At 50.1% G+C, this 26,193-nt stretch overlaps 1 long non-coding RNA gene across 2 annotated transcripts; it reads left to right on the top strand.

The window, feature by feature from the left end:
- Positions 1-10,026: 10,026 nt before the first annotated feature.
- Positions 10,027-13,491, top strand: LOC138991202 (uncharacterized). Of its 2 annotated transcripts, XR_011467161.1 has the most exons (4): positions 10,027-10,223; positions 10,837-11,069; positions 11,195-11,678; positions 13,140-13,491. It is a non-coding gene; the product is annotated as an uncharacterized lncRNA (long non-coding RNA). The 2 variants fall into 2 exon arrangements; XR_011467160.1 differs by having other exon boundaries at positions 10,027-11,069.
- The last annotated feature ends 12,702 nt before the right edge of the window (positions 13,492-26,193 follow it).

Below are 26,193 nucleotides of genomic sequence, written 5' to 3'. Positions count from 1 at the left end.
ATGGTCCACATCAAAAAAAAAAGTGCAAAAACAACCCATGGAACAGAAGAGACTTTTGCAAATCAAATATCTGATAATGGACTCATTTTTAGAATACATAAAGACCTTTTATAATTCAATAATAAAGAGTTAAATAATCCAAATTAAAAATGGGTGAGAGATCTGAATAGATACTTCCCACAAGAAGATATACAAATGGTCTACAAACACATGAGAAAGATTCTCAACATCAGTAGACACCAGAGAAATGCAAATCAAAGCCACAATGAAATACCACTTCACAAGCACTAAGATGGAGAGATAAAATAAGATAAAATAAAATAAAAGATAAAATAAGATAAAAGATAAAATAAAAGATTAATCTAAGATAAAAGATTTAAAATCTAAAAAATATATATCTAATATATCTAAAAAGATAAAATAAAAGATAAATCTAAGATAAAAGATTTAAAATCTAAAAAATATATATCTAATATATCTAAAAAGATAAAATAAAAGATAAATCTAAGATAAAATCTAAGATAAAAGATAAATCTAAGATAAAATCTAAGATAAAAGAGAGAGAGGGAATAACAAATGTTGGCAATCGTGTGGAGAAAGTGGAACCCTCATGTACTACTGAGAGGACTGCAGAATGGTGTAGCCACTTCGGAAAATCGTTGCTGCTGCTGCTGCTGCTAAGTCGCTTCAGTCGTGTCCGACTCTGTGCGACCCTATAGATGGCAGCCCACCAGGTTCCCCCATCCCTGGGATTCTCCAGGCAAGAACACTGGAGTGGGTTGCCATTTCCTTCTCCAAAGCATGAAAGTGAAAAGTGAAAGTGAAGTCGCTCAGTCGTGTCTGACTCCTAGCGACCCCATGGACTGCAGCCCACCAGGCTCCTCCGTCCATGTGATTTTCCAGGCAAGAGTACTGGAGTGGGGTGCCATTGCCTTCTCCCCAGAAAATAGGCAGTTTCAAAAATTTAAACATAGAATATGACCCCTAGGTATACAGAGAAATGAACACATATGTCCACACAAAAACTTGTACACGAATTTCATAGACGCATTATTTGTCACAGCCAAAAAGTGGAAATAATTCTTTGTTGTCCAGTTCATCATCCAGTGAGGGGACAAGCACAGTGTCACACCCGCACCTAGGAATGTTACTTGGCCATTGTGTTGTATTGCATGCGTGGTCACTCAGGCGTGTCTTGACTCTTTGCAACCCCATGAACTGTAGCCTGCCAGGCTCCTCTGTCCATGGTATTCTCCAGGCAAGAATATTGAAGTGGATTGCCATCCCCTTCTCCAGGGGATCTTCCCAACTCAGGGATCCAGCCCAGGTCTCCTGCATCGCAGGTGGATTCTTTAGCATCTGAGCCACCAGGGGATTTGGCCATAAAAGGGAATAAAAACCTGTTACAACATGGATGAACCTGGAAAACATCACATTAAGTGAAAAAAGCCACTCACAAAAGATCACATATTGTATGATTCCATTCATATGTAAGGTCCGGAATAGGGAAATCTATAGGAACAGAAAATAGATTGCCTAGGGCTGGGAATGGAAGCAGGAATGGGGAGTACTGTTAATGAGCCCAGGGTTGTTTCTTTTGGGGTTCATGAAAATGGTCTAAAATTGGTTGTGGAGATGGTTACACGACTCTGTAAATATACTAAAAACCATTCAGTATACATTTTAAATGAATAAACTATGTGGTATGTGAGTAATATCTCAATAAGGCTGCTCTGTATTTCCCAGGTGGACAGGAGTAGGGAGACTATGAAGGGTGAGAGAGTCTGTTGACTATGAAGGGTGAGAGAGTCTGTTGCAGAAGTTGAGTGGAAATAATGAAGGTCTGAGTCAAGGGTGTGGCCCTGACGGTGGAACACTGGGTGGGGGGGGCCTGAATGTGGAGACAAGGTCAAGCCCACAGGACTGCATCACTGCTCTTGTGTGTGTGTGTGTGTGTGTTGTTGTTGTTGTTGTTGTTGAGGTAATAACAGCTGGTGTTTATTGAGTACCATCTATGTGGCTGGGTCCCCTGGAACATTTCCTTTATTCCTTACTGTCTGTAAGAAGGAGACTGTTTCCATTCTGTGAAACTGAAGCACAGAAGGACTAAAGAACTTCTGTGCCAGGATAACACGGGATGTGGTGGAACTGGAATTTGCACCAAGGGGCTCAACTGGAAGCCTCATGCCTCTAACTACACCACCCCCCGCACCGCGGGGTTTCTGGGTGAGTGAGCTGAAGGAGGGGGCGTCTGAGATAAAGAATACCGACAGAGGGGCAAGGATTTGGCAGGAACTGGACAGGTTCAGTCTGGGATGTGATGAATTTGAGATGCTTCTGGGATACCATCGATATTCCGTGGAACAACGGGTTAATGAAACAGGAGCATGAGACAGAGGAGGCCAAGAAATGACAGATTTCCGCACCTTCGACGGTATCTGTTCTCCTCAGGAGTGGATGAGAGCACACGGAAGAGTCTATTCCTGAGAGAAGAGAGACGAGAGTAGAGATCCGAGGTCCTGGGGACCGCGTCCTGGGAGCAGGAGAAGGGGAGGGCGAAGGTGTGAGCCCTCAGGTGCAGCCACTGGGGGTGGGAGGAGGGACAGGTCTGATCACAGTGGGGAGGTGGGGCGGAGGGAGGGAGGCGGGGAGCACAGATCTCTGTGATAACCACTGAATACAGTCCTTCTGCACCCGGTGGTGAGAGAAGGCGAGTGTCTTACACAGCACCCTCCAGTCCCAGATGCCTCCAGGCACCAGCCCAGCCTCTCTGTGTCCGTGACATGGAGACTTCCGGGGGCCAACCCGCCACACTGGGAAGAATGCAGATGCCCGCGGAAGCCAAGAGCAGGAACAGCGGTGGCAAGGGTTTCTGTCTCACTGCTTTGGGAGCATATTAAGGATTTCAGCGGTAAAGAACAGTAAGCTGAAGTTTGAGGATTTTTTGAAACTATAGATTATATTTTTTTCTGATGCAAAATTAGTTGTAACAGGGTTTGACCAAAGTTTGGATTCTGCTCAGAAAGCTAGTGTCATATCTTTTTGCCTTTTCCCTGATGCTGGGAAAAAGATTGAGGGCAGGAGAAGAAGGGAGCGATAGAGAATGAGACGGTTGGGTGGCATCATCAACTCAATGGACATGAGTCTGAGCAAACTCCGGGAGCTGGTGAAGGACAGGAAAGCCTGGCCTGCTGCAGTCCATGGGGTCACAAAGAGTCCAACATGACTGAGCGACCGAACAACAGCAACAGAAAGCCAGCCTGTTCCACTACGCTTTCTTGTTTGTCACGCTTGAGGAAATCTGATCTAACGTAAAAGCAGCAACCACAGCCACACAGCTGGCCAGCTGCCACAAATCGTCCCCACCTGCTCTTAACCTCTTCAAGCTCCTTTCCTACGCTGCTACCTCCAGACACCCCACATAGAACGCGTCCCTGAGGACCCTTTCGTGTCACCACCTCCAGTTCACTGCTTGCTGAATGCCTGAATGACCCACCCACCTGGGAGCAGATGCCCCACTGGTGCTTCCACATAGAAATAAAGGTCACCTCTTCCCTGCTGGCTCAGCTGGTAAAGCATCTGCCTGCAATGCGGGAGACCTGGGTTTGATCCCTGGGTTGGGAAGATCCCCCTGGAGAAGGGAACGGCTACCCACTCCAGTATTCTGGGCTGGAGAATTCCATGGCTGCCTAGTCCATGGGGTCACAAAGAGTCTGACACGAATGAGTGACTTTCACTTTCACTTTTCTCACTTCTCTTTATGACCCCAATGAGGACGCCACCCAAGTTTTTCTTTTTTTAGTTAAAGATGCAGAACCTCTCAGAGTTGAATTGCTAATCAGCATCTATAGGGTAAAAGTGACAGAAAGTATGGGTGTCCTCCCGCCAGCTGGGGTCTTTCATAGCCCTGCTTTGAACCATGGCCTCTGCAATGGCCCAGCTGGGGAGGTGATTCCACTTCTCCTTTTGAGCCACTTCTCTTGAGTCTGGCTGTCCTTGAGTGTTTCTGTGGGGACAGCTGCCCTGAACTCACCTAAAGGGATGGACTGCTTTTGAAGGACCTGGAGGGCCGACCCCCTTCTCCTTCATCTTGCACCCACTGTTTATTCCTTGTCCTTTTACGTCTGAGGGTGTTCACTGGGGTCTGGAGGGCAGGGGAGCAGCGGACAGAGGCCTAGAAGGCTGTATGCAAACACATTCAACCTGAATGAACCAAAGAGAGATAAAACAAACCTTTAAAAAAATGAACTCCCTTAACAGAGTCCCCAGTGGGTCTGTAGCCCTGGCTGCTTCTCTCAAGACTGCACACTCTGCTCAGTGGGAGCAGATGGCCTGCTGGAGACTTCAGGCAAACTTCCTGCTACTCTGTTGAGACCATGAGGCCCTCCCTAGTCTCTGCCCGCTGTGCCAGTCTGGGTTGCGGAGTCTTGGGCCTACCGGGCTCCCAGTCCAGGCTAGAAGAGACCACAAAAGCCAGAGCCAGCAGGAGGAGTCTGGGCCCCCTCCCCACCCACACCCCCACCAGGGCCCCTGCTGCCAGAGGAAGAGAATCACCTTGTTATGCGAAGACCAGAGTCAGGAAAGGCCTGGCCCCAAACCAGCCCAGACCCAGCAGGTCAGTCCAGCCCTCTGGCTCTCAACCCTTTGTCAGGAATGCACTGGGGGGAAGGGAAGGCACAGCAGAGGGGCACAGCTGCAGAGATGCAGGGGGGTCCAGCCACCCAGAGCAGGAAGGGGCTTCAGATTCAGGGGAGCCCCCTGCTGGCAGAGAGCAGAGGCTAAGAGGGCACGGGACCCAGTTGAGGAAGGAGGGTCCGGGCAGCAGAGCCTGGATTACTGGCCTGGGGACCACATCACTCTTCCCTTGGTGTCTCCTTCAGCGTCCGTACAGCGGGCGCATGACCCCTGCCCTGCCACCTCACGCTCCAGACTTGACCTCAGCTTTCTCACCTCTGATCCTGCCTGCCCAGCCCTCCTTCTCTCTCAGACCAGCTCCTGCTGTCCCCCCAGGCCCTGGGGTGGTGGAAAATGCCTTTCCCCCCAGCCCCCACCCACACAGAATAGGCCAATTCACCTGAAGAAACACCAGCACTACCCAGTTCCAAATGCCCTGGGAAGAGACTGAATGGCCAGCCGGGCTCATGCCCATCTAGGCAGAGGTGTCTTGTTGAACCACAGGTAGTGACCCAGGACCAATGTGGTGGAGCGGGTAGAACGGCTGGAGGCAGACAGATGGCTGTGGCTAAGGGGCTTTGGAGGATGCTCCAAAAACATCCAGCCTGAGATGCCATCTTACATCGAGGGATGCCGGAACAGAGCCGATGAGCTGAGGCGTGGACACACCGAGCGGGAGCAGCTGATGCGACTTTGAGTGTGGCGTCTGCGGGAGTCCAGAGTCTCATGCTCTGGAGAGGTCCAGCTGGAGGTGTGCTTCTGGGAGCATCAGCTTCCAGGAGGTAAGTGAGCCACAGGGAGGAGATGGCCCACAATGAGAGGGAGGGGAGCAGGGGCTGGAGACGGGCAGCGAGGAGCACCAGGGATAAGACTGGCAGGAGATGGAAGAGGGGAGGCAGGAGAGGCAGGAAAAGTGAAAAATACAAGGCAAGATGGAATCCAAAGGAAGAGGAGAAAAGGGCTGGTGTTGTCAGAGGTCAGGCAAATGAAGCGGGAAGGGTGAACAGCTGGGAGTGGGTGTGAACAGAGATGCCCAGGGAGTGGTGATGCTGAGTCTGGAGGGAGAGGTGGGCGATTCCCAGGTGGAGAAAGGGTGAAGCCTAGGATGAAGAATCGTCGCATGCAAAGACACAGCAGGAACACAGTGCATTGGGGCCACCTGAAGCAATATGGAATTGGCAGTGAGTGGGCTGGGGGTGGCAGAGGGGTGTGGGAAGTAGAAGTGAAGAGGGAGAAAGCAACCACATCCGGAGAGGTGTCTTAGGGCAGGTTGAGCTGTCCACATCTTCTGTGATCAGGGTTGGCAAACTGCAGTCCACGGCCGAATCTAGCCTGCTGCCTATTTTTGTAAACGTTTTATTGGAGCACAGTCCCACCTAGACTAGAATGGCAGGGTCTACCATGTGGCCTTAAACTGTGTGCATTTGGCCCTCTACAGAGAAAGTTTGCCGCCCTCTGTAGACAATGTTTCACCACTGAGCAAGAAGAACAAGAGGATCAGAGACCTGGCCGGCGCAGGGTAGGCAGAGGTGGGGTGAGTGAGACTAGAGACAGGCAGAGGGTGAGGAGCTGTGGCTGCCATCCTGGTGAGAGCTAGTGCTGACCTGGGCTAAAGCGGTCAAGGTGAGGGGGCTTAGCTTTACAGGAAAGGCAAATAAAATCCTTCGAGGTAGTCTGAAGCACTGGGTTGAAAAAGATGTTGTTGTGTAGATGCTAAGCCATGTCCAACCCTTTGTGACCCCATGGACTGCAGCACACCAGGCTTCCCTGTCCTTCACCATCTCCCAGAGTTTGCTCAAACTCATGTCCATTGAGTCAGTGATGCCATCCAACCATCTCATCCTCTGCCACCCCCTTCTCCTCCTGCTCTCAATCTTTCCTGGCATCAGGGTTTTTTCCAGTGAGTCAACTCTTTGCATCAAGTGGCCAAACTATTGGAGCTTCAGCTTCAGCATCAGTCCTTCCAACGAATATTCAGGGTTGATTTCCTTTAGACTTGACTGGCTTGATCTCCTTGCTGTCCAAGAGACTCTCAAGAGTCTTCTCCAGCACCATAATTCGAAAGCATCAATTCTTTGGTGCTCAGCCTTCTTTATGGTCCAACCCTCACATCCATATATGACGACTGGAAAAACCACAGCTTTGACTATAAGGACCTTAATTGACAAAGTGATGTCTATGTTTTTTAATACCCTGTCTAGGTTTGTCATAGTTTTCCTTCCGAGGAACAAGTATCTTTTGATTTCATGGCTGCACGAGAAAGATGCATGAGAAAGATGCAAACATCAGCAAGAAAGATGTCACCAAGTCACAAATATCATGTGGAGAAGGGCAAGAAAGAAGAGAGAGGCACAAGGACCACGATATTTTGCTTCTAAATTAAAATATCTGTTTCTGTTTCATTGAAAAAATACGAAACTTTGGCCACTGGAATTTCTTCTTTGCTGAAAGATGCTTTATAATAAAGAAATACTCTTGGGATTTGCTCACATCTGAAGATTCTGAACAACTGCCTTTTTTCTCCTTCTTAATGACAGGAAATAGGACATTTGACGGGGTGTTTAACCAGACTTGCAAGCCCAGTCTGCATCTTGAAAGAGGAAATGACCAGAGGTGGGGTTAGGGGTGGGGAAGGGGGAAGAGTGAGGCCTGAGATGCCTGTGTTGCAGATCCCAGGAGTCAGCTCTGGGCTTTGATCGGCAGGGTCCAGAGGAGGAAACTCATGGGCCAGAGGAGAGGCACGGCCTGGGTGAGCTGGCAGGAAGCCTGGGCTACGAACAACAGGGGAAAAAGCTTGGGAGTCATCCCTGTCACCTGCATAAGCAGGAGTTCTGTCCCAGGGGGCAATCTGGACGTCTGATAACCTGAGAACAGACAGAAGAAGCTGTGAAGAAATGATGTGGGTCACTGGGGGTGGTTAGCCTGTGGGCCTCAGTGGGACAGGAAGTGGGACCTGAGAAAGTAATGTGACAATGCCTGATCAGCCCAAGCTGGGGAAAGGAAATACTAAGCCTCATCTTCTTCTGGGTGAGCGAAGTGGGCATGGTGGGGTCCTGCTGTCCCAGTGTCAAGGCAGAGGTGCAGGCAGGGCCGCAGCGGTCTGTGGGCTGAACTGACCAAGACCCGGGCATCATCTCCCCTGAAACCTGGGGCCTCCTCTGAGACATCTGTTGGCTTAAAGACACAGTAAGAGCTGTAAATTTAAGTTTTATTCAGGGTCTTGCTGAAGACAATAACCTGGGAGACAGCCACTCAGCAGCTCAGAGGAAACTACTCTGAAGAAATTGGGGAGAAACCAGTTTCTGTATGATTTTTGGCTAGGAAATACATCTGGGCCAGCATACATCTTGGTAAAAGATAACTGCTAATCACGAAGAACAGATATCTCAAGTTCATGATTTTAGTGCTTTCCTATGAATGGGAAGATGCAAAAATACTCCCCTAAGCTATGCATCTAACTATCCAGGGGCCCGTTTCATCAAAGCACAGGGTGCCTAATCCTGTTCTTCATCCTGAATTCTTCTCGGGGCACACTGTTGGTAGGAATACAGTGGGTTAGGACGTTGGCCCTTGTAGACTCAGTGGTGAGCCACACTGTGTTCTTGGTTCACACGTCTTCGGCTGCAAGTATGCAGGATGGCTGTGAAATAAACTGTCGGCACATGAGGAATAAAATGAAAGACCGTTCCCTTCCTCCACCCAGAAAGACAGACGGGCCTTCATGTTCCCCCACCAGGCTCTCAGAGAGAGAGGAAAGGCGGGGGAAGCAGACTGATTCCTGGTGCTTCAGGGGCTGCCCAGCCCCAAGAAAAATCCACTTGGGTTGCCTAAGGCCTGGCAGGGCCAGAGCCCAGGCCTCGGTCTCCTCCAGTGGGAAGGCCAGACTGCCCAGGGGACATGGCATGAGCCCTGGACGAGTCCACAGAGCCCCCCTCCCCAGGCTCAAGACCAGGGTGGGGGGATCCCAGTATATGCCTGTGACCGCCCAGGAAGAGCCTGTGGGGACATCTGGGAGCCCCTGGAGGCGGGGGCAGTGCTCAGGGAACTGTGGCGTAGGCCCCTTCTCCTGTTCCTGTTCCCCTGAAAGCCTTTTGATTCCTGATGAGCCCATGGAGTTGGTGGGGGAGGAGGGGTCCTCAGAAATCAAAAATGAACAATTCCCCTCAGGGAGATACAAGCTCCAGGTGAGATTAGTTTAGGGGAATGATACTGGTTGTTTCTTTTCCATTCCAGGGTTAAGGCTACAAGAGTAACAGATCCTAACTTTTGCCCCAAAAGGCAATTTATTGGAAAGAGGATCAGGAAACAGAAGGAAACCAAAGGTGGAGGAACAGCACAGTGTCTGGGCCCTGGGGTGCCAACAAAAATCAGCAGTGCCCCTAGGCTGGCCTCTGCTTCTTTGCCCCCAGGTGTGCAGCATGACCAGAACTAACTCCTGTTGAGCAGTTACTATGTGCCAGGCACTTACAGAATGGAGAACTTAATATGTGTTGTTAAATCCTCAACACAACCCCCTAAAGTAGGTATTGATAGTATCAATCTCATTTAGCCAGTTTCACATCGAAGCACAGAGAAGCTAAGCCACTTGCTGAAGGTCACACAGCCAGGACATGGAAAGCCATACCCTCTCCACCGCTCTACTGTGCCACCTCCAAAGAAACAAGGGTCACCATGAACTGCATGAACCTCCTAGATGTGTCTTCCACCCTTAGCTACCCCTCTCAAAATAACTTGACAAGTCACCAGGGAAGGCAGGCAGGAAGACGGCAGATGGGTTGCTGCTATGCACCTTTGTTTATCACAGTTTACACACTTTGCATGTGTCCTCATCTCAACCTCACAATTCCCGGAGAAAACAGAACCCAGCAACGAAGTGACCCGCCTGGAGCCACCGCAGCTGAGGAGGGCTGGGGCCGTCTGGGGCCTAGAGGCGGGGTGTGTTTCTCACTCTCCCCATCCTTGGCCACCGCAGGGGGTGCTCCTGGCCCGCGTGGGTGCAGCAAAGACTGTCCCTGTTTGTATCTTCCCGAGGGCCATCGGGCGCCAGATAAGCACCAACGATGTGCACGGCCTTTGGGATGGATCGATCCGAGTGCTGTGTTCAGGTTCTCCAGGTCTTCAGGTCCTGACGCTGTGGGTTTGGGGCTGGAGTGAGGTCTGCTTCAGAAACTTGCAGGCACCTGCAGGGCCGGCCTGCGGGAGCCGCCCTCTCTGCGGCTGGAGCAGCTGAGCTCACTTCCGGTCTCAGTTCTGCTCTGGGCTGGGGAGCCGGGGAGGCGGGGGAGGGGACCGGCGGGGCGGGGGGCGGCCGTGGCGCGTCCTTCCGCAGAGGATGGGTGTGCCCGGGGCGGGGCTGGACTGCGGGGGCAGGAGGTGCTGGAGGGGAGGGGGCATTGCTGGGGCAATTCTGACCCTTTCGCTTCCCTTCGCGGAGGCGGTGGGTGGATGAAGGTCTGGACAGACGGGCTCGTGGGGCTCTCAGAGGCGCTAGGGGCTGAGGTCCAGGGAAGAGTCAAAGGCCTGCGATTGACCGCCCAGCTTGGAGAAGTGTAAGGAGCTTTCTGGGGCCCTTGCTCTGGGGAAGGGACATTGTTCTTTCTCTGGCATGTTCTTTCAAACCAGAAAAAAGGAAGTTGAGCCCTAGCTAGGGACTCCAGTTAGACCTGCACGCATGTCCCAAGGGGTCAGGGAACTGCGAGCTGCCAGGTAGAGACCACCTCCCGCCTGACATGGTCAAGCTGGTGTAATGCGAAGGAAAAAAGAGGAACGGGTTTTTCTTTCCTGAGAACGAAGAAGATAAAAAGAACAGTGAGCAGGCCTGATCACTCCTAGGTTTTACTTTCACTGTTTCTAATCTGTTGTCTACAACCGAGTTTGCTTTTCTGCCTCCTAGCTCTGGGTAAGCTTCATTCTGCATCTATTATCCTTTGACTCTATGCTAATTACATCCTGAATCTGTTCTCACCTTTACAGCACTCTCTTCCTCGCTGTTTTTTTTTTTTTCCCCCTCTCTTTTTGCATTATACAAAGAAAGCCCAGTACAATTCACAAAAGACAATGGACCCAACTACTGGGCTACCTGATGCCAGCCTCTGACTGTTTTTGAAACAATACAAGAATTATACAATATTCTTATACCTTTGTTCCTCATCACCAACCCAGAACTTGGAACCCTCATCTATATAATCTCCTAGACTCCCCCCGGAAGAGGGGCACAATTCTTGAGGCATGAGCCTGCTGCGTCTTCCCTCCGCCGGCAGAAGATTAAAACCACCTTTCTATTTCCTCCAAACTCTGTCTCCGTGTTTTTTATCTGGCTTCGGTGGGGAGAGAATGCCAAGATTTTGGCGGCATCAAAGCCGGATGTCCCATCGAGGGGCCCCAGCTGAAAAGTGGTAAGAGAGGTGAGAGAGAGAGAGAGAGAGAGAGAAAGAGTGTGTGTGTGTGTGTGTGTGTGTGTGTGTGTGATGGAGGAGGTGTGTCTCCAAAATTACACACCTGATCCCCATGCTCTTTCCAGAAACACACAGGAGCTGAAGACCAGGCACTGCAGAGCCACTTCCTCCCCTTCATCCCCGCGGGCAAGGTCTTCAGAGACCCCTGGCACCCATCCCCCGCCAGAAACAGGAGGGGTTTGCGTGAGATGACCCCTGAAGGGCTCCCACCTCTGACCCCCAAGACCATGAGTTGAACCCCCTGGACTGTGTGCAGAAAATGCAAGGAGAAGGAGGGAGCAAGCCAGATTCCAGGAGGGCTTATTTAGGAGTGAGCCCTGTGTCTGCCAACTACTTCTATTTAGTCAGGGTACCGGATCCGCATTTTCATCCGCTCACACTAAAACCTGAAACATACCACACTGACCCTTATGAGATTCCAATAAACCACACCTTCCCACCCTCTGCTTCCCCTGGTCCCCCAGGTCTGTCCTGCTCTCTCTTGATTTCATTCAGGTCTCTGCCCAGACGTCCCTCAGAGAGGTCTTTCCTGACCTCTTGATCTAACAGGTAAGTCATTTTGTAGTGTAGGTATGTTCCATGCAATGTGTAGGAAATACTTGTACTTAAAAAAAATTGCTGTGAACCTAAGACTGAAATTGAATTGGGCATCCTGTATTTTTATTGCTCAATCCGGCAGCCCTAAGGCACGGGGACCCTGTATCCCCAACCCCCTGACAGTGGGGCCGTTCGATAGTTGGAGTTGCCAGGAGCAGCTGCCACTCCTGCCCTGAAAAGAAGGCGTGTCCTCTTCCGGGGCATCCTGCTTGGGAATTTCCGTGCTAGGAACAAAACCTAAGGGCTGTCTTCACTTGAATTCTCTTCCTTTGGGCTTCCAGGTGGTGCAGTGGTAAAGAATCTGCCTCCCAATACAGGAGATGCACGTTCAATCCCTGGGTAGGAAAGATCCCCTGGAGGAGGAAATGGCAACCCACTTCAGTACTCTTGGCTGGAGAATCCCTTGGACAGAGAAGCCTGGCGGGCTTCACTCCATGGGGTCACAAAGAGTCGGACACGACTGAGCGACTGAGCACACATTGTCTTCCTTTGCCCCGCTTGCTGCCTCAGATGCTCAGGTGTTCTGCCCGAGACCCCAGGTGATTCCACACTGCAGTTGACAAGTGTGGGTACACTGTCCTCAGGCAACTGTTCTGTGCAATAGTCAGGAAGGGGGAAATCCCCCCCACCCCTGCCACACTCATGGGTTCTTTTGGTTGCTCTAATAATTCAATTGACACAAGACAAATTTTAAAAAATTAATTCATATGCATGGAAGGCTCAGTGGTAAAGAATCTGCCTGCCAATCGGGAGAGCAGGAGACCCTGGTTCAGTTCCTGGGTTAGGAAGATCCCTTGGAGGAAATGGCAACCCACTCCAGTATTCTTGCCAAAGGGCCTAGTGAGCAGAGTCTGACAAGGCTGAGCACCTGAGCATGCACGCTGATAGAAATGGGACTCCCGAAATAACCAAAACAGGATGTTTACATATCATTTTTAAACAATTACTTACTTGGTATTAACAAAAGAGCTTGTACTTGGGGTTGCAGACTAATGAAGTAACACAGTTTGTTTATGCATCTTTCTTAGCCTTGGATTCCCTAACTCTGGTGATAAGAATGCTTTTTATCCTTCCTGTACAGGGAAGATACCTTCACATGGGAGATTTATTTCCCACTTTTAGGGGAGATAGGGGAGTCAGAGTGGGTTTTTTAATTATTTATCTATGTACTTACTTGACTGTGTCAGGTCTTAGTTCTGGCACGTGGGACCTGCGCTGAGTCCCGCGGGATCTTCTGATGCTGTGCCCAGATTCTCTAGTTGTGGCCACGGGCTCAGCAGTTGCTCCAAGGCATGTGGGTTCCCTGAACAGGGATCGAACCCGACTCCCCTGAATTGAGGAGACTTCACTGGTAGCCCAGTGGTAAAGAATCTGTCTTGCAATTCATGTGACTCAGATTCGATCCCTGGTCAGGGAACCCACATGCCTTGGAGCAACTGCTGAGCCAGTGGCCACAACTAGAGAGGAGAGGAACTTTGGACCCAGATGTGTGCAGAAGGAAGACTACAAGAACCCACAGGGAGCAGCCAGCCATCTAGAAGCCAAGGAGATAGATTCTCCTCCCCAGCCTGCTGACAACTGGATCTTGGACTTCGAAGCCTCCCAAACTGGAAACGACACTTTCAGCTGGTGAAGCGCCCCCCAGTCTGCAGCCCTTCGTTACAGCAGCCTGACAACCAGTGCAGGGTGCTGGTCTCAGAGCCCAGCGGCTGGCTCTGCCCTCTCTGGCTGGTGCCTCCCACCTCGCAGTCCACCCAGTCTGGGGGCGGGGGCGGTCTCCACAAGGACAAGTTTGTGGTGAAGCCTCAGGTCACCCTGGGCTTCTCGGCTCCCTTAACTCTTGTCGGAGCAACAGGAAATTCAGACCAGCTAGAGCTGGAAAAGCCTTGTGGGCACATAAATAAAGCAGCATGGAGGTGCACTTTCCGGGGTCCAGAGCTGGTCTGTGCTCGCGTGACAAACCTCAGTGAGGCAACACACTCACTCCACACAGTGGCCGAGACTGTGTTTTATTTCTCTTCGTGTTCCAAGCACCTGGTACACAGTAGGTGCTCAATAAGTGTCAGCCCTTCCTACAGTAAAACACAAACATCCTACTTCAGGCAGCAGAGAAGGATAATTAACAAGCTGGGAAGCGTCCACTTGGAGGTGGGCAGTTTGATCTGGGGTTTTAAGCACCCGTTCTGGGTGTCAGGAACTCCCCACCCTGGAGCCGGTATCTGCTGCTGGGTGACCTCAGACAACTCCCACCTCCACTCTCTGGGATTCCGTGTTTTTATAAAACGGGGAGTCTTAGTACCTGATGAGGGGCCCATGGTCTGGAGCTCTGTGCTTGTGGGAGGGGCTGGGCATCAGTGGAGAGGTCCCAGGGCCCCGAGCCCAAGATTTGCCATCAATGCTGGCATATAATAGGAAAGAGCAGACAGACACTGCTGGAGGGGCGGAGAGACCCTGGAGGCAGCAGGTGACCAGCACACTGGGCCTAGGCTCAGGGGACCCTGGGGCTGGAGGTGAGTGAGAAGCTCCGGTCAGACAATGTCTCCGTGTCCGGCCACTTTCACTCCCAGCTTGGCCTGCTGGTCGCACAGAACACACGCTGTGCTTTGGCCCCTATTCGAGCCACCTTTGTCACAGGTGAGTCATGAGGAACAGGACTGCCTTAAGAATCCAACTCCAGTCTTCTTGGGAGTCTGGGGGTCCAGGCAGTTGGGGGACCACCCCTCTTCATGGATGACTGGGAGGGCCATGCAGCAAGCCGCCCCTTCTCTGGATGAGGCTGACCCGTGGTGGACCGCCCAGTGCTGCTGTGGCCTTCTGGGGGAGCTGTGGGTTGTGGGGCACAGGCCTGGCTTCAGCCCCCACCCCTCCACTCACCCTCCATCACGGACTGGACTTAGGTGACTCCCAGATGGACCCCTCAGAAGGAGCTGCAAGGAGGGTGGTCAGCTGGGGGCTAACCTGAGTGATGGGATCAGAGTCAGCTTTTGAGTCACACAGTCAAGGCCATCTTCCTCTCGGCCCCTTCAGCCAGTGACTAAGCCAGGTGAGGGCACCGTGGCCAGTTCCACCCCGCAGCCTCCTCTAATGGGCACTGAGAATATGAGCATCCACTGGGCTGCTGAGACCAGAGGCAGCTTGCCAACTCCTCCTTCCAGCCCCGCTCGCTCCCCTTTTCTCTTCTGGCATTCAGTTCAGTGGCTCAGTCATGTCCGACTCTTTGCGACCCCATGAATCACAGCACACCAGGCCTCCCTGTCCATCACCAACTCCCGGAGTTCACCCAGACTCACGTCCATCGAGTCAGTGATGCCATCCAGCCATCTCATCCTCTGTCGTCCCCTTCTCCTCCTGCCCCCAATCCCTCCCAGTATCAGAGTTCTTTCCAATGAGTCAGCTCTTCGCATGAGGTGGCCAAAGTACTGGAGTTTCAGCTTTAGCATCATTCCTTTCAAAGAAATCCCAGGACTGATCTCCTTCAGAATGGACTGGTTGGATCTCCTTGCAGTCCAAAGGACTCTCAAGAGTCTTCTCCAACACCACAGTTCAAAAGCATCAATTCTTCTTTGCTCAGCCTTCTTCACAGTCCAACTCTCACATCCATACATGACCACAGGAAAAACCATAGCCTTGACTAGACAAACCTTTGTTGGCAAAGTAATGTCTCTGCTTTTGAATATGCTATCTAGGTTGGTCATAACTTTCCTTCCAAGGAGTAAGTGTCTTTTAATTTCATGGCTGCAGTCACCATCTGCAGTGATTTTGGAGCCCAGAAAAATAAAGTCTGACACTGTTTCCACTGTTTCCCCATCTATTTCCCATGAAGTGATGGGACTGGATGCCATGATCTTCGTTTTCTGAATGTTGAGCTTTAAGCCAACTTTTTCACTCTCCACTTTCACTTTCATCAAGAGGCTTTTGAGTTCCTCTTCACTTTCTGCCATAAGGGTGGTGTCATCTGCATATCTGAGGTTATTGATATTTCTCCCGGCAATCTTGATTCCAGCTTGTGCTTCTTCCAGTCCAGCGTTTCTCATGATGTACTCTGCATATAAGTTAAATAAGCAGGGTGATAATATATAGCCTTGACGTACTCCTTTTCCTATTTGGAACCAGTCTGTTGTTCCATGTCCAGTTCTAACTGTTGCTTCTTGACCTGCATACAAATTTCTCAAGAGGCAGGTCAGGTGGTCTGGTATTCCCATCTCTTTCAGAATTTTCCACTGCTGGCATTGCTCCCCCATAAATCTTTTGCACCCCCAACTCTGGCTCAGCGCTGGCCTCCTGGAGACCCTCTACTGATGCCCCTCATCCACACACTCTGTCTGCTTCCACCTCACGGGGTAGTATCTGAGCCTCAGGTTCACCATTGGTGAGGGGACGGAGGACCCGACCCTTGCTCCCCCTTGCGGCCCCCAGCACCCAGCAGGCAGGTGCCAGACATAGTGAGGGGCTTCCCACTCCGGAGGCCTCAGCATCTGCCCAACCAAAAGGCTGCCACTAAGAAACAAAATACAAACTCTAAAGAGACCCAGAGAGACTGGGCAGCCCATAAACAACAAGCAACGAAGTCTGTCTGTTCTCCTAGGCACCCACCGTCCCGTCTCCCCTGCTGTGGGGCAAAAGAGGCTGCATGGGGTTCAGGGCACCCCCTTCTGATGTTTAGAACGCCTTTCCTCAGTCACTGCCTGCAGTTTGGGGAGCACACCTCTAGCCCCCAGGTTTAGAGAGCTCAGCCCCTCAGAGGCTGGCAGATGTGTCCTGTGCCCCAAAGGAGCCAGGTCCTGAGCAGCATCCACAACCACCCCCTTGAAACCCCTGAGAGCTTGCATGCCACAACTAGAGAAGCCCGCGTGCCCACGATTACAGAAGCTGGCAGGCCACAGTGCAGCCAAAATCACCTCCCACCTCGCCCCATAGAGGAGAGCAGACAGCCTTGGGCCCTCCCCAGGGCTGGTCTGGCTTCCTGCCCTGTTGCTAACACCCACTGCCCTGCATCCGAGAGGCTGCGAGTGCCTTGAGGGTCTTTCACATTTGTCCACATCCCTCCATCCCAGCTGGCAAGGGCCAGGGAGCGCCTTGTGGGGCGCTTCCTTGAAAGGCTCTGGACCACAGAGAACAGCCCGCCCACTGTCCCCACCATGGGATCCCAGGGCACTCCAGTCCCTCTTCCTTTCGGGTGTGTGGAATCCTCTCCTGTTTCCTAAGTCCCTTCTCCAGGAAAAAAACCCCCATGCTTTCCATTTTTCCTCACATGACTGGACTTTGAATCCTCTCATCATTTTGGCCATTCATCCTGAATGTGTTGTGATTTGCTGCTGATGGCTTTCCAAAAGTGGGGTACACAGGGCTCATCACAGCCCCCCAGGAGTGGTCAGATCTGCTGGGTCCCCAAGGAAGACTCTGTGCACACATTTTTGTGGACACACCTTGAGGTCATATTAGCTACCTTGGTCTTAACGCAGAGCCTGCAGTCAGAATGTGTGGATTCACATCCCCTCTCAGTCAGTTTCACTTTGGATAAATTACTAATTTCTCTGTATCTCCGTTTTCTTAACTATGAACGAAGGACAGTAACAGAACTTCCCAGTCCCAAGGCGAAATTCAAGGGAAAGAAATGACAGCTATTGACCGGCAGAGGGCGCTGCACACCCGCTCTCGACTGGCTGCACTGTTGAACGCGACCGCCAGGGGTAGCCCGAGCGCCGCTGCCCAGTTCCGTGGGACGAGGAGACCCTCTGGCCCTCACCTGCAGCAGCGAACTGGCCGCGCTGGGGGCGAAGGGAAGCTGGCTAAACCTACCCAAGAGACTGGCTGCTTCGTCCCTGTGCCTCACCTCGCCTTCCTGCAAGATTTTCAATAGTTTGCTGCAACCCCCTCTCACCCTGATGCGGACCCGAACCCCAGGTGCTGTGGCCAGTGAGCCCGTGTGAAGGGGAGCGCTGGGCTGATGGGAACTGTGGGGATGGTGTATCCTGGAGTGATGCGAAGTCTTTTAAAGAATGGAATGCCATTGCAGAGCTGCAGCACACAGACACACACAGATACAGACACACACGCGCGCGCGCGCGCACACACACTGGTGAACCTGGCCTCATCCAGGAATAGGATAAGGCTGCGTCTAGCCCAGCTTTTCCTCTATTTCTTTGCATTGATCTCCTTCTTCAGCGATCAATGCAAAGAAATAGAGGAAAACAACAGAATGGGAAAGACTAGCGATCTCGTCAAGAAAATCAGAGATACCAAAGGAACATTTCATGCAAAGATGGGCTCGATAAAGGACAGAAATGGTATGGACCTAACAGAAGCAGAAGATATTAAGAAGAGATGACAAGAATACACAGAAGAACTGTACAAAAAAGATCTTCACGACCCAGATAATCACGATGGTGTGATCACTGACCTAGAGCCAGACATCCTGGAATGTGAAGTCAAGTGGGCCTTAGAAAGCATCACTACAAACAAAGCTAGTGCAGGTGATGGAATCCCAGTTGAGCTATTCCAAATCCTGAAAGATGATGCTGTGAAAGTGCTGCACTCAATATGTCAGCAAATTTGGAAAACTCAGCAGTGGCCACAGGACTGGAAAAGGTCAGTTTTCATTCCAATCCCAAAGAAAGGCAATGCCAAAAAATGCTCAAACTACCGCACAATTGCACTCATCTCACATGCTAGTAAAGTAATACTCAAAATTCTCCAAGCCAGGCTTCAACAATATGTGAACCGTGAAATTCCAGATGTTCAAGCTGGTTTTAGAAAAGGCAGAGGAACCAGAGATCAAATTGCCAACATCCGTTGGATCATGGAAAAAGCCAAGAGAGTTCCAGAAAACATCTATTTCTGTTTTATTGACTATGCCAAAGCCTTTGACTGTGTGGATCACAATAAACTGTGGAAAATTCTGAAAAAGATGGGAATACCAGACCACCTGACCTGCCTCTTGAGAAATTTGTATGCAGGTCAGGAAGCAACAGGTAGAACTGGACATGGAACAACAGACTGGTTCCAAATAGGAAAAGGAGTTTGTCAAGGCTGTATATTGTCACCCTGTTTATTTAGCTTATATGCAGAGTACATCATGAGAAACGCTGGACTGGAAGAAACACAAGCTGGAATCAAGATTGCCGGGAAAAATATCAATCACCTCAGATATGCAGATGACACCACCCTTATGGCAGAAAGTGAAGAGGAACTCAAAAGCCTCTTGATGAAAGTGAAAGTGGAGAGTGAAAAAGTTGGCTTAAAGCTCAACATTCAGAAAACGAAGATCACAGCATCCGGTCCCATCACTTCATGGGAAATAGATGGGGAAACAGTGGAAACAGTGTCAGACTTTATTTTTCTGGGCTCCAAAATCACTGCAGATGGTGACTGCAGCCATGAAATTAAAAGACGCTTACTCCTTGGAAGGAAAGTTATGACCAACCTAGATAGCATATTCAAAAGCAGAGACATTACTTTGCCAACAAAGGTTTGTCTAGTCAAGGCTATGGTTTTTCCTGTGGTCATGTATGGATGTGAGAGTTGGACTGTGAAGAAGGCTGAGCAAAGAAGAATTGATGCTTTTGAACTGTGGTGTTGGAGAAGACTCTTGAGAGTCCCTTGGACTGCAAGGAGATCCAACCAGTCCATTCTGAAGGAGATCAGCCCTGGGATTTCTTTGAAAGGAATGATGCTAAAGCTGAAACTCCAGTACTTTGGCCACCTCATGCGAAGAGTTGACTCATTGGAAAAGACTCTGATGCTGGGAGGGATTGGGGGCAGGAGGAGAAGAGGACGACAGAGGATGAGATGGCTGGATGGCGTCACTGACTCGATGGACGTGAGTCTGGGTGAACTCCGGGAGTTGGTGATGGACAGGGAGGCCTGGCGTGCTGCAATTCATGGGGTCGCAAAGAGTCGGACACGACTGAGCCACTGATCTGATCTGATGTGAGCCCAGCTTTTCAACCTACGTCTGAGGTCTGAGTGGCTCCGGGTGGTCACCCCCTGTCCCGACCCCCGCCTTGTGCCCCTCCGCACTGCATGGGGTGCACTCACAGTGTTCAGGTGTTGTCTCACTTTTCCCAACAGCGCCTGTCCCTCCCACACACTCAGGGGCCTACAAACTCCCAGAACAGGGTCTCCCTGGTGGAGAACCCCCAGGGGTCACCAGGACAGGCTGTCCCAGGTAGGTAAATTAGAAGGATTTGGGGAATAGGATACAGAAACAAATATTTGAATTTGACTTTTCCCCTTGGCAATGAAATGGGGACAAAAGCCCCTTTCTGGTCACAGTGGGGAAGCGTATCACAGCTCCCTTTCCTCTTAGTGGGGGAGGAAGCATTTTGATCAGGCCTAAAGTAGAGACAAAGTCCTGTTTCCCAAATGTCTGCTAGGCCTTTGGCAGCCAAGGGAAGATCAGGAGTACATAGCTATGATGGTTAATTTTACATGTGAAGTAGACTGGGCTGTGGGGTGCCCAGACGTGGTCAGATATTCTGGGTGAGTCTGTGTGATGTTTTTGAATGAGATTAGCATTTGAATCAGAAGACTGAGTAAAGCAGATTGCTCTCCCAATCTGGGTGGTCCTAATTTTGTTTTTTTAATCTTTTGGGCACACCAAGCAATATGTTGGATCGTGGTTCCCTGATCAGGGATTGAACCCGCATCGCCTGTATTGGAAGCCCAGAGACAACCAGTGGATCACCAGGGAAGTCCCTGGGACGTCAGCATTTTCCTGTCTTCAGACTTGACCTGAAGCATCAGCTCTTCTGGGTCTGGAGCCTGCCTGCCTTCAGACCTGAACGGTTGCATCCAGCCTTGTCCACTGGAGCTATGTTCTAAAATACCCACTGGATGCCTGAAACTGCAGCTAGTCCGGAAGGGGCCCTGTGCATGACTCTGTTTTTTCCTATACATGCACATACCTATAGTAAAGCTTAGTTAATAAGTTAGGCACAGTAAGAGATTAACAACTATAATAATAAAACAGAACGATCATAGGAACTTCTCTGGCGGTCCAGTGGTTAGGACTCTGTGCTTTCACCTCTGTGGGTATGGGTTCAACCTCTGGCCAGCGAACTAAGATCCCTGCAAGCCACACAGCATTGCCCCCCACAATTTACAATTATAAAAATATATTCTGGACTTCCCTGGCAGGACAGTGGATAAGAATCCACCTGCCAATGCAGGGGACAGGAGTTCAATCCCTGGTCTGGGAAGATCCCACATGCTGAGGAGCAGCTAAGCCTGTGCGTCACAATTACTGAAGACTGCACACTCTAGAGCCAGCAAGTTGCAACTACTGAGCCCGTGAGAAGCCACCACATGAGAAGCCCATGCACCGCGACTGAAGAGCAGCCGCTGTTCTCCACAACTAGACAGTCTGTGTGCGGCAGCGGAGATCCAGTGCAGCCAAAAACAAATAAATACAATAAAGCAGTATGTAGTAGTAGTGTTAGTTGCTCAGTTGTGTCCGACTTTTTGTGATCCCATGGACTGTAATCCACCCGGCTCCTCTGTCCATGGGATTCTCTAGGCAACAATACTGGAGTGGATTGCCATTCCCTTCTCCAGAGGATTTTCCTAACCCAGGATCAAACCCAGGTCTCCTGTGTTGCAGGCAGATTCTTTACCGTTTAAGCTACAGGGAAGACCTCAAGCAGTATGTACACGTCAAAAAATATGCATTATAATAAAAGTTAAGTAAATCTCTATCTCAAAATATTGTGGCGTACTCACCCTTCTTGTTATGATGTGAGATGATAAAAAGCTTACGTGATGAGCTAGAGTGAGGTGAATGGCGTGGCATTAGGCTACCACTGACCTTCTGATACATCAGAAGAGAACCATCTGCTTTAGGTGATCTTGGATCACTGAGCCATGATGATGTCAGTGGCTGAGTAATGCGCAGACAAAGCTGACGGTTGGGGATCCCAGGAGGGACGGAGCAAGAGTCCAGAGATTTCATCATACCACTCAGAGTGCTGCACAGCTTGTGAATTGTTTCCGGAACTTTCATTTAATATTTTTGGACCCCGCTTGACCCCACTTGACCATAGGTAAGTGAAATCGTGGAAACTGAGACTGCCGATAAGGGGGACTACTGTGCCACAGGCCTGGGTCTCCAGCCTGTTAACCGCAGACTTGGAGACTTGCCAGCTTCTGTAATCACACAAGCAATTCCACATGCATATATAGATATGAAATCTGATTTTCCTTGTGATATATATGTGCATATACACAGACCCCACTGGCACTGTCTCTCTGAGGAACTCTAATGCAGTATCCTAATCAGAAGAGCAACACAATATTCTCCTCCCTCCCACATTGGCAAAGACAAGTCCTTTGAGCATATGGAGGAATATCGTACATGAGCAAATCTGTTGAGTCAACGTTTCCTCTTCGGAGTCCGTCCTTGGGAACCGAACCAACTGTGTGGTGAGGGTGTCTTGTGCACATAGGGTGTTCAGGAGGACATCTCAGTCCCCTGCCCGGCATCCTGCTGGGCCCTGAGTGGCAAGTGTCACTTCCCAGCCAGTCACGTCCTGCTATGGGAAGTGGGGCTCCTCACGTTCCTGGTATCACGGCCACTGCTCCCCACCTCTGCTGTTCACGCTGCCCCCGCTGCAGCGCCATGGTGTGCAGTCCTGGGCAGTGAGTATGGGTGACCGGCACCTGCTCCCAGCCTCCTCTGCCCAGTGTCGCATGGTGTGTGTTTTGTCTGTTTCCACAGCCCTGGGTGTGCACCCCGCCGTGCCAGCAGGGCGAATAGGTGGTGGGTCGTTTAGCCACTAAGTCACGTCTGACTGTTGTGAACCCATGGACTGTAGCCCACCAAGTTCCTCTTTCCATGGGATTTTCCAGGCAAGAATACTGGAGTGCAGTGTTCTCCTCCAGGGACTCTTCCCCAGCTCTCCTGCATTGCAGGCAGAGTCTTTACCAACTGAGCCAGAATAGGAGGCAAGTACAAAACTCCTGTTAAGCTGCTTTTAAGTTAGGTGTTCTGTTACTTAAGGTTGGAAGCATTTGGTCAGATTAGCCTCGGTATCCCCAAGACACCCAGTGAGCCCCGGCTCGAATGTCTCCCCCTTCCTCTAACAGACTCAGGAAAGCGCTGGGCCAGTGGACTCACTCTTTCCTGCACCCCAGGTCGCCTCACCCGATGTCCCGGCAGCATACGCAGGAATCCAGGCAACACCCACATGCGTGGTCTTCAGCAGCGGTCCCCAACCTTTTTGGAACCAGGGGCCAGTTTAGTGAAAGGCGGTTTTTCCACAGACCAGGGGTTGGTGGATGGTTTCGGGATGATTCAAGTGCATGCCATTTATTGTGCACTTGTTTCCTATTATTATTACATCAGCTCCACCTTAGATGGAAATGAGAAGCATCCCACAATCTTGTCTCCTAAAGGGGCCAGTACTCTTTACTTTTTCTCTGAACACTTAAAGCAATTTAGGTAGAAAGCATCTCATTTCATCTTAGTTTTTGATATTTTTAAAAATTAAAGTATAGTTGATAACATTGATAACAATGTTGTGTTAATTTCTGCTGTAAAACAATTCAGTTATACATTAGCATATGTTCTTTTTTTTCAGTCTTTTCCATTATGGTTTATTACAGCATATTGAATATAGTTCTCTGTGCGATACACAGAGTAACTAAGTAGTTGTTTATCCATTCTGTATACAAAAACTTAGATCTGCTAACCCCAACCACCTACTCCATCCCTCCCCTAGCCCCTTCCCTGTTGGCAACCACCAGTCTGTTCAGATAGAAGGCATTTTAAATGGTTGTGTTTTCCACAGAAGGTCTAAACATGTAGAAGAATGTTAACCCAGGCACCACTGTGGGTTCCATGGATAAGGACTGTGTCCCCTAGTTTTACATCTTCTGCAAACACAGTCCTAGAACCTTAATGCCTTTTTCTTCTTTTATATAATCAGCATCAATCCCTCTTCCTCTCATGAGGACCTCTGAACCTCTCTGGAACCCTTGGAATCTGGGGTGGCACGGGCTGGGATCTCAGACGAAAAGTGCACGGTATCTCCAATTCTCCCCCGCCCCCGTAGACTCCGCCTCTCACCGTGTGCTTCTCGCATCCGCAGCCTCGGGGTATTGGAGAGCAGCGCTGCACACCCCCAAGCCCTGCTGGCTGCTCTGCTAGAAACCCCTTCTCCACTGTCACATAACAACTGCTCCTTCTTGAAGCCCAGGTCCTCTGGATGCCAGGCGAATGGACTTCCCCACCAACCTCAGGCAACATGTATTATTTCTTCATCTGTTTCTGTCATTACACATAACTTGTTACACACACATTGTGCTTTTGGTTTTGTAAACTAACCTAAACCCAAATAGTTCACATATCTCCTCCCCACTTTCCCCCTACACAGGGCAGGAGCCTTATTTTGCTACATGCTGTGTGCTCAGTCACTCAGTCGTGTCCAACTCTTTGGGGCCCCATGGACTGTAGCCCGCCAGGCTCCTCTATCCATAGAATCTTCCAGGCAAGAATACTGGAGTGGGTTTCCATTTTCTATTCTAGGGGATAGTCCCAACTCATGGATTGAACCTGTATCTCTTACATCTCCGACATTGCAGGCAGGTTCTTATCACTAGCGCCACCTGGGCAGCCCGGGGCCATACTTCAGAGGCAAAATATCCTTCCTCTCCCTCTTCTCCACCTTACAGTTCTAGAGAAGAAAGGGTCAAAAGCATCCAGTCAGCCACCTCCTGAAATTGTCCCTGTGACTTGAATCACTCCCTTCTTTCTGGGTGTTGAGGCACCTGTGTATTCGTGATGGAGTTTATTGTGAAAAGAGGACTTTAAACTGAGCCACGATCTTGGGAAAAATGATCTTTTCAAGCTTATTCACATTATTTATAAGCTAATTGTATCTGAGCTTGGCTAAATTCCAATTATTAATATATCCCATCTCTCCACACTTACAGCTGCCCTTGTCTAGCCCTGAGATGCAGCTTGCAGAGGGTGGGAGTGAGGAAGACCTTGGCTCCACCGATAACAACTGCCTCGTGGAGGCAGGGCTTCGGTAGATGGCACCCCTGGTTACCCCCAGCTCTAAACTCTACTAGACAATTGTCTTTAATCTTAAGCTCTTTGGTATCCTCCTCTTGATAGTCATGCTTTTTGAGTTTATAGACCTAATCCCACCCCTGTTGTTTAACATCCATTCTTGTCACTTAATCCATGAGGATTTCAGAAAAGAAATACCCCAAATCCAGAAGGTCCATCCTTCTCTGTCTTTTGCTAACTTGGAGGCAGTCTGAACAGCTCTCTGAATCCTGGCGCATCATCAGGTTACAAGCTGCATCTGAGATCTCCTGCCATGAAGTGGTTGGTGAAACAAGGGACCTGCAAGGAAAAACATCCCACTTCCGGTCCATCTGCTGCCCAAACCTTCTGGACCTTGTTGACTAACGTGTCTCAATACTAATGAGAGAATCTGATAGTTTCTAAGATGATAATAAGTTGAAAGTCTGTCCCTTATTTCTGAAAATGTAGGAAAGGAAAGGAGTTTGGAATTTTGAATAGCTCCCAGTTAAAAAAAATATTAACCCCTCATACAGGCAAAAATATTGGCATTTACCCCTAGAGACTTGTATCTTAACATCCGCTTCATGCCCTAAATCTTCGGGCACAGAGGGTGGGATTACTTTCTCAAATCAAGCAGATTCCCCTGCCATGTGAGGAATACAAAAACAGAAACAGAACAAGGGGCTTCCCCGGTGGCTCAGCGGTGAGGCATCCGCCTGCCAATGCAGGAGACACAGGTCTGATCTCTGGTCTGGGAGGATCCCACATGCCGTGGAAAAACTAAGCCTGGGCACCACAACCACTGAGCCCGTGTTCTAGAGCCTGCGAGCCGCGACTTCTGAGCCCACGCACTGCAGCTACGGAAGTCCTCATGCTCTAGAGCCCGTGTTCCACAAGAGAAGCCAGTGCAATGAGAAGCCCCCGTACTGCAGCTAGAGAAAAGCCCTTGCAGCAACCAAGACCCCGCAAAGCCAGAAATAAATAATAAAATTACATAAATATAAAAACACAACAAAAGGCAGCGACTTCATAGGCTGCTGGGCATGGACCTCTCACTTCTTTGCCTTGAGAGACCTTTTCGTATTCTGTCAGTCAAGAAGAAACAATTACTCCATCCTTGGTTAGGTGGGAATTTTAAATGAAATAAAACTTAAAAACAATTCCCTCAGGTACAAACAAACTTATCAGAGGGGGGGAAAAGTCTTCAGAGCAAATTTCTCACAGTAAGTGTAGACATGAATAGTGTTCTTGGTAAGAGGGCAAGGAAGGTGTGTGAGAAAAGTCCTTAACCCCGTGTTTCTAGGACAGCAAATCAGACTCCTGAGGAATCTCGGGGAGGTGAGCTTGCTGCTTCCACTTGACGTTCCCTGTGGACGGCGGGCTACGTGATGGACACGGGCACAAGTTAACGGTGACACATCGCTGTCAGGAGCA

The sequence above is a fragment of the Bos mutus genome, chromosome 16 (assembly GCF_027580195.1).
Source record: "Bos mutus isolate GX-2022 chromosome 16, NWIPB_WYAK_1.1, whole genome shotgun sequence".
Classification (NCBI taxonomy): Eukaryota; Metazoa; Chordata; class Mammalia; order Artiodactyla; family Bovidae; genus Bos; species Bos mutus.
Note: the sequence above shows the minus strand (reverse complement) of the source record. Positions and strands in the feature narration are given on the sequence as shown.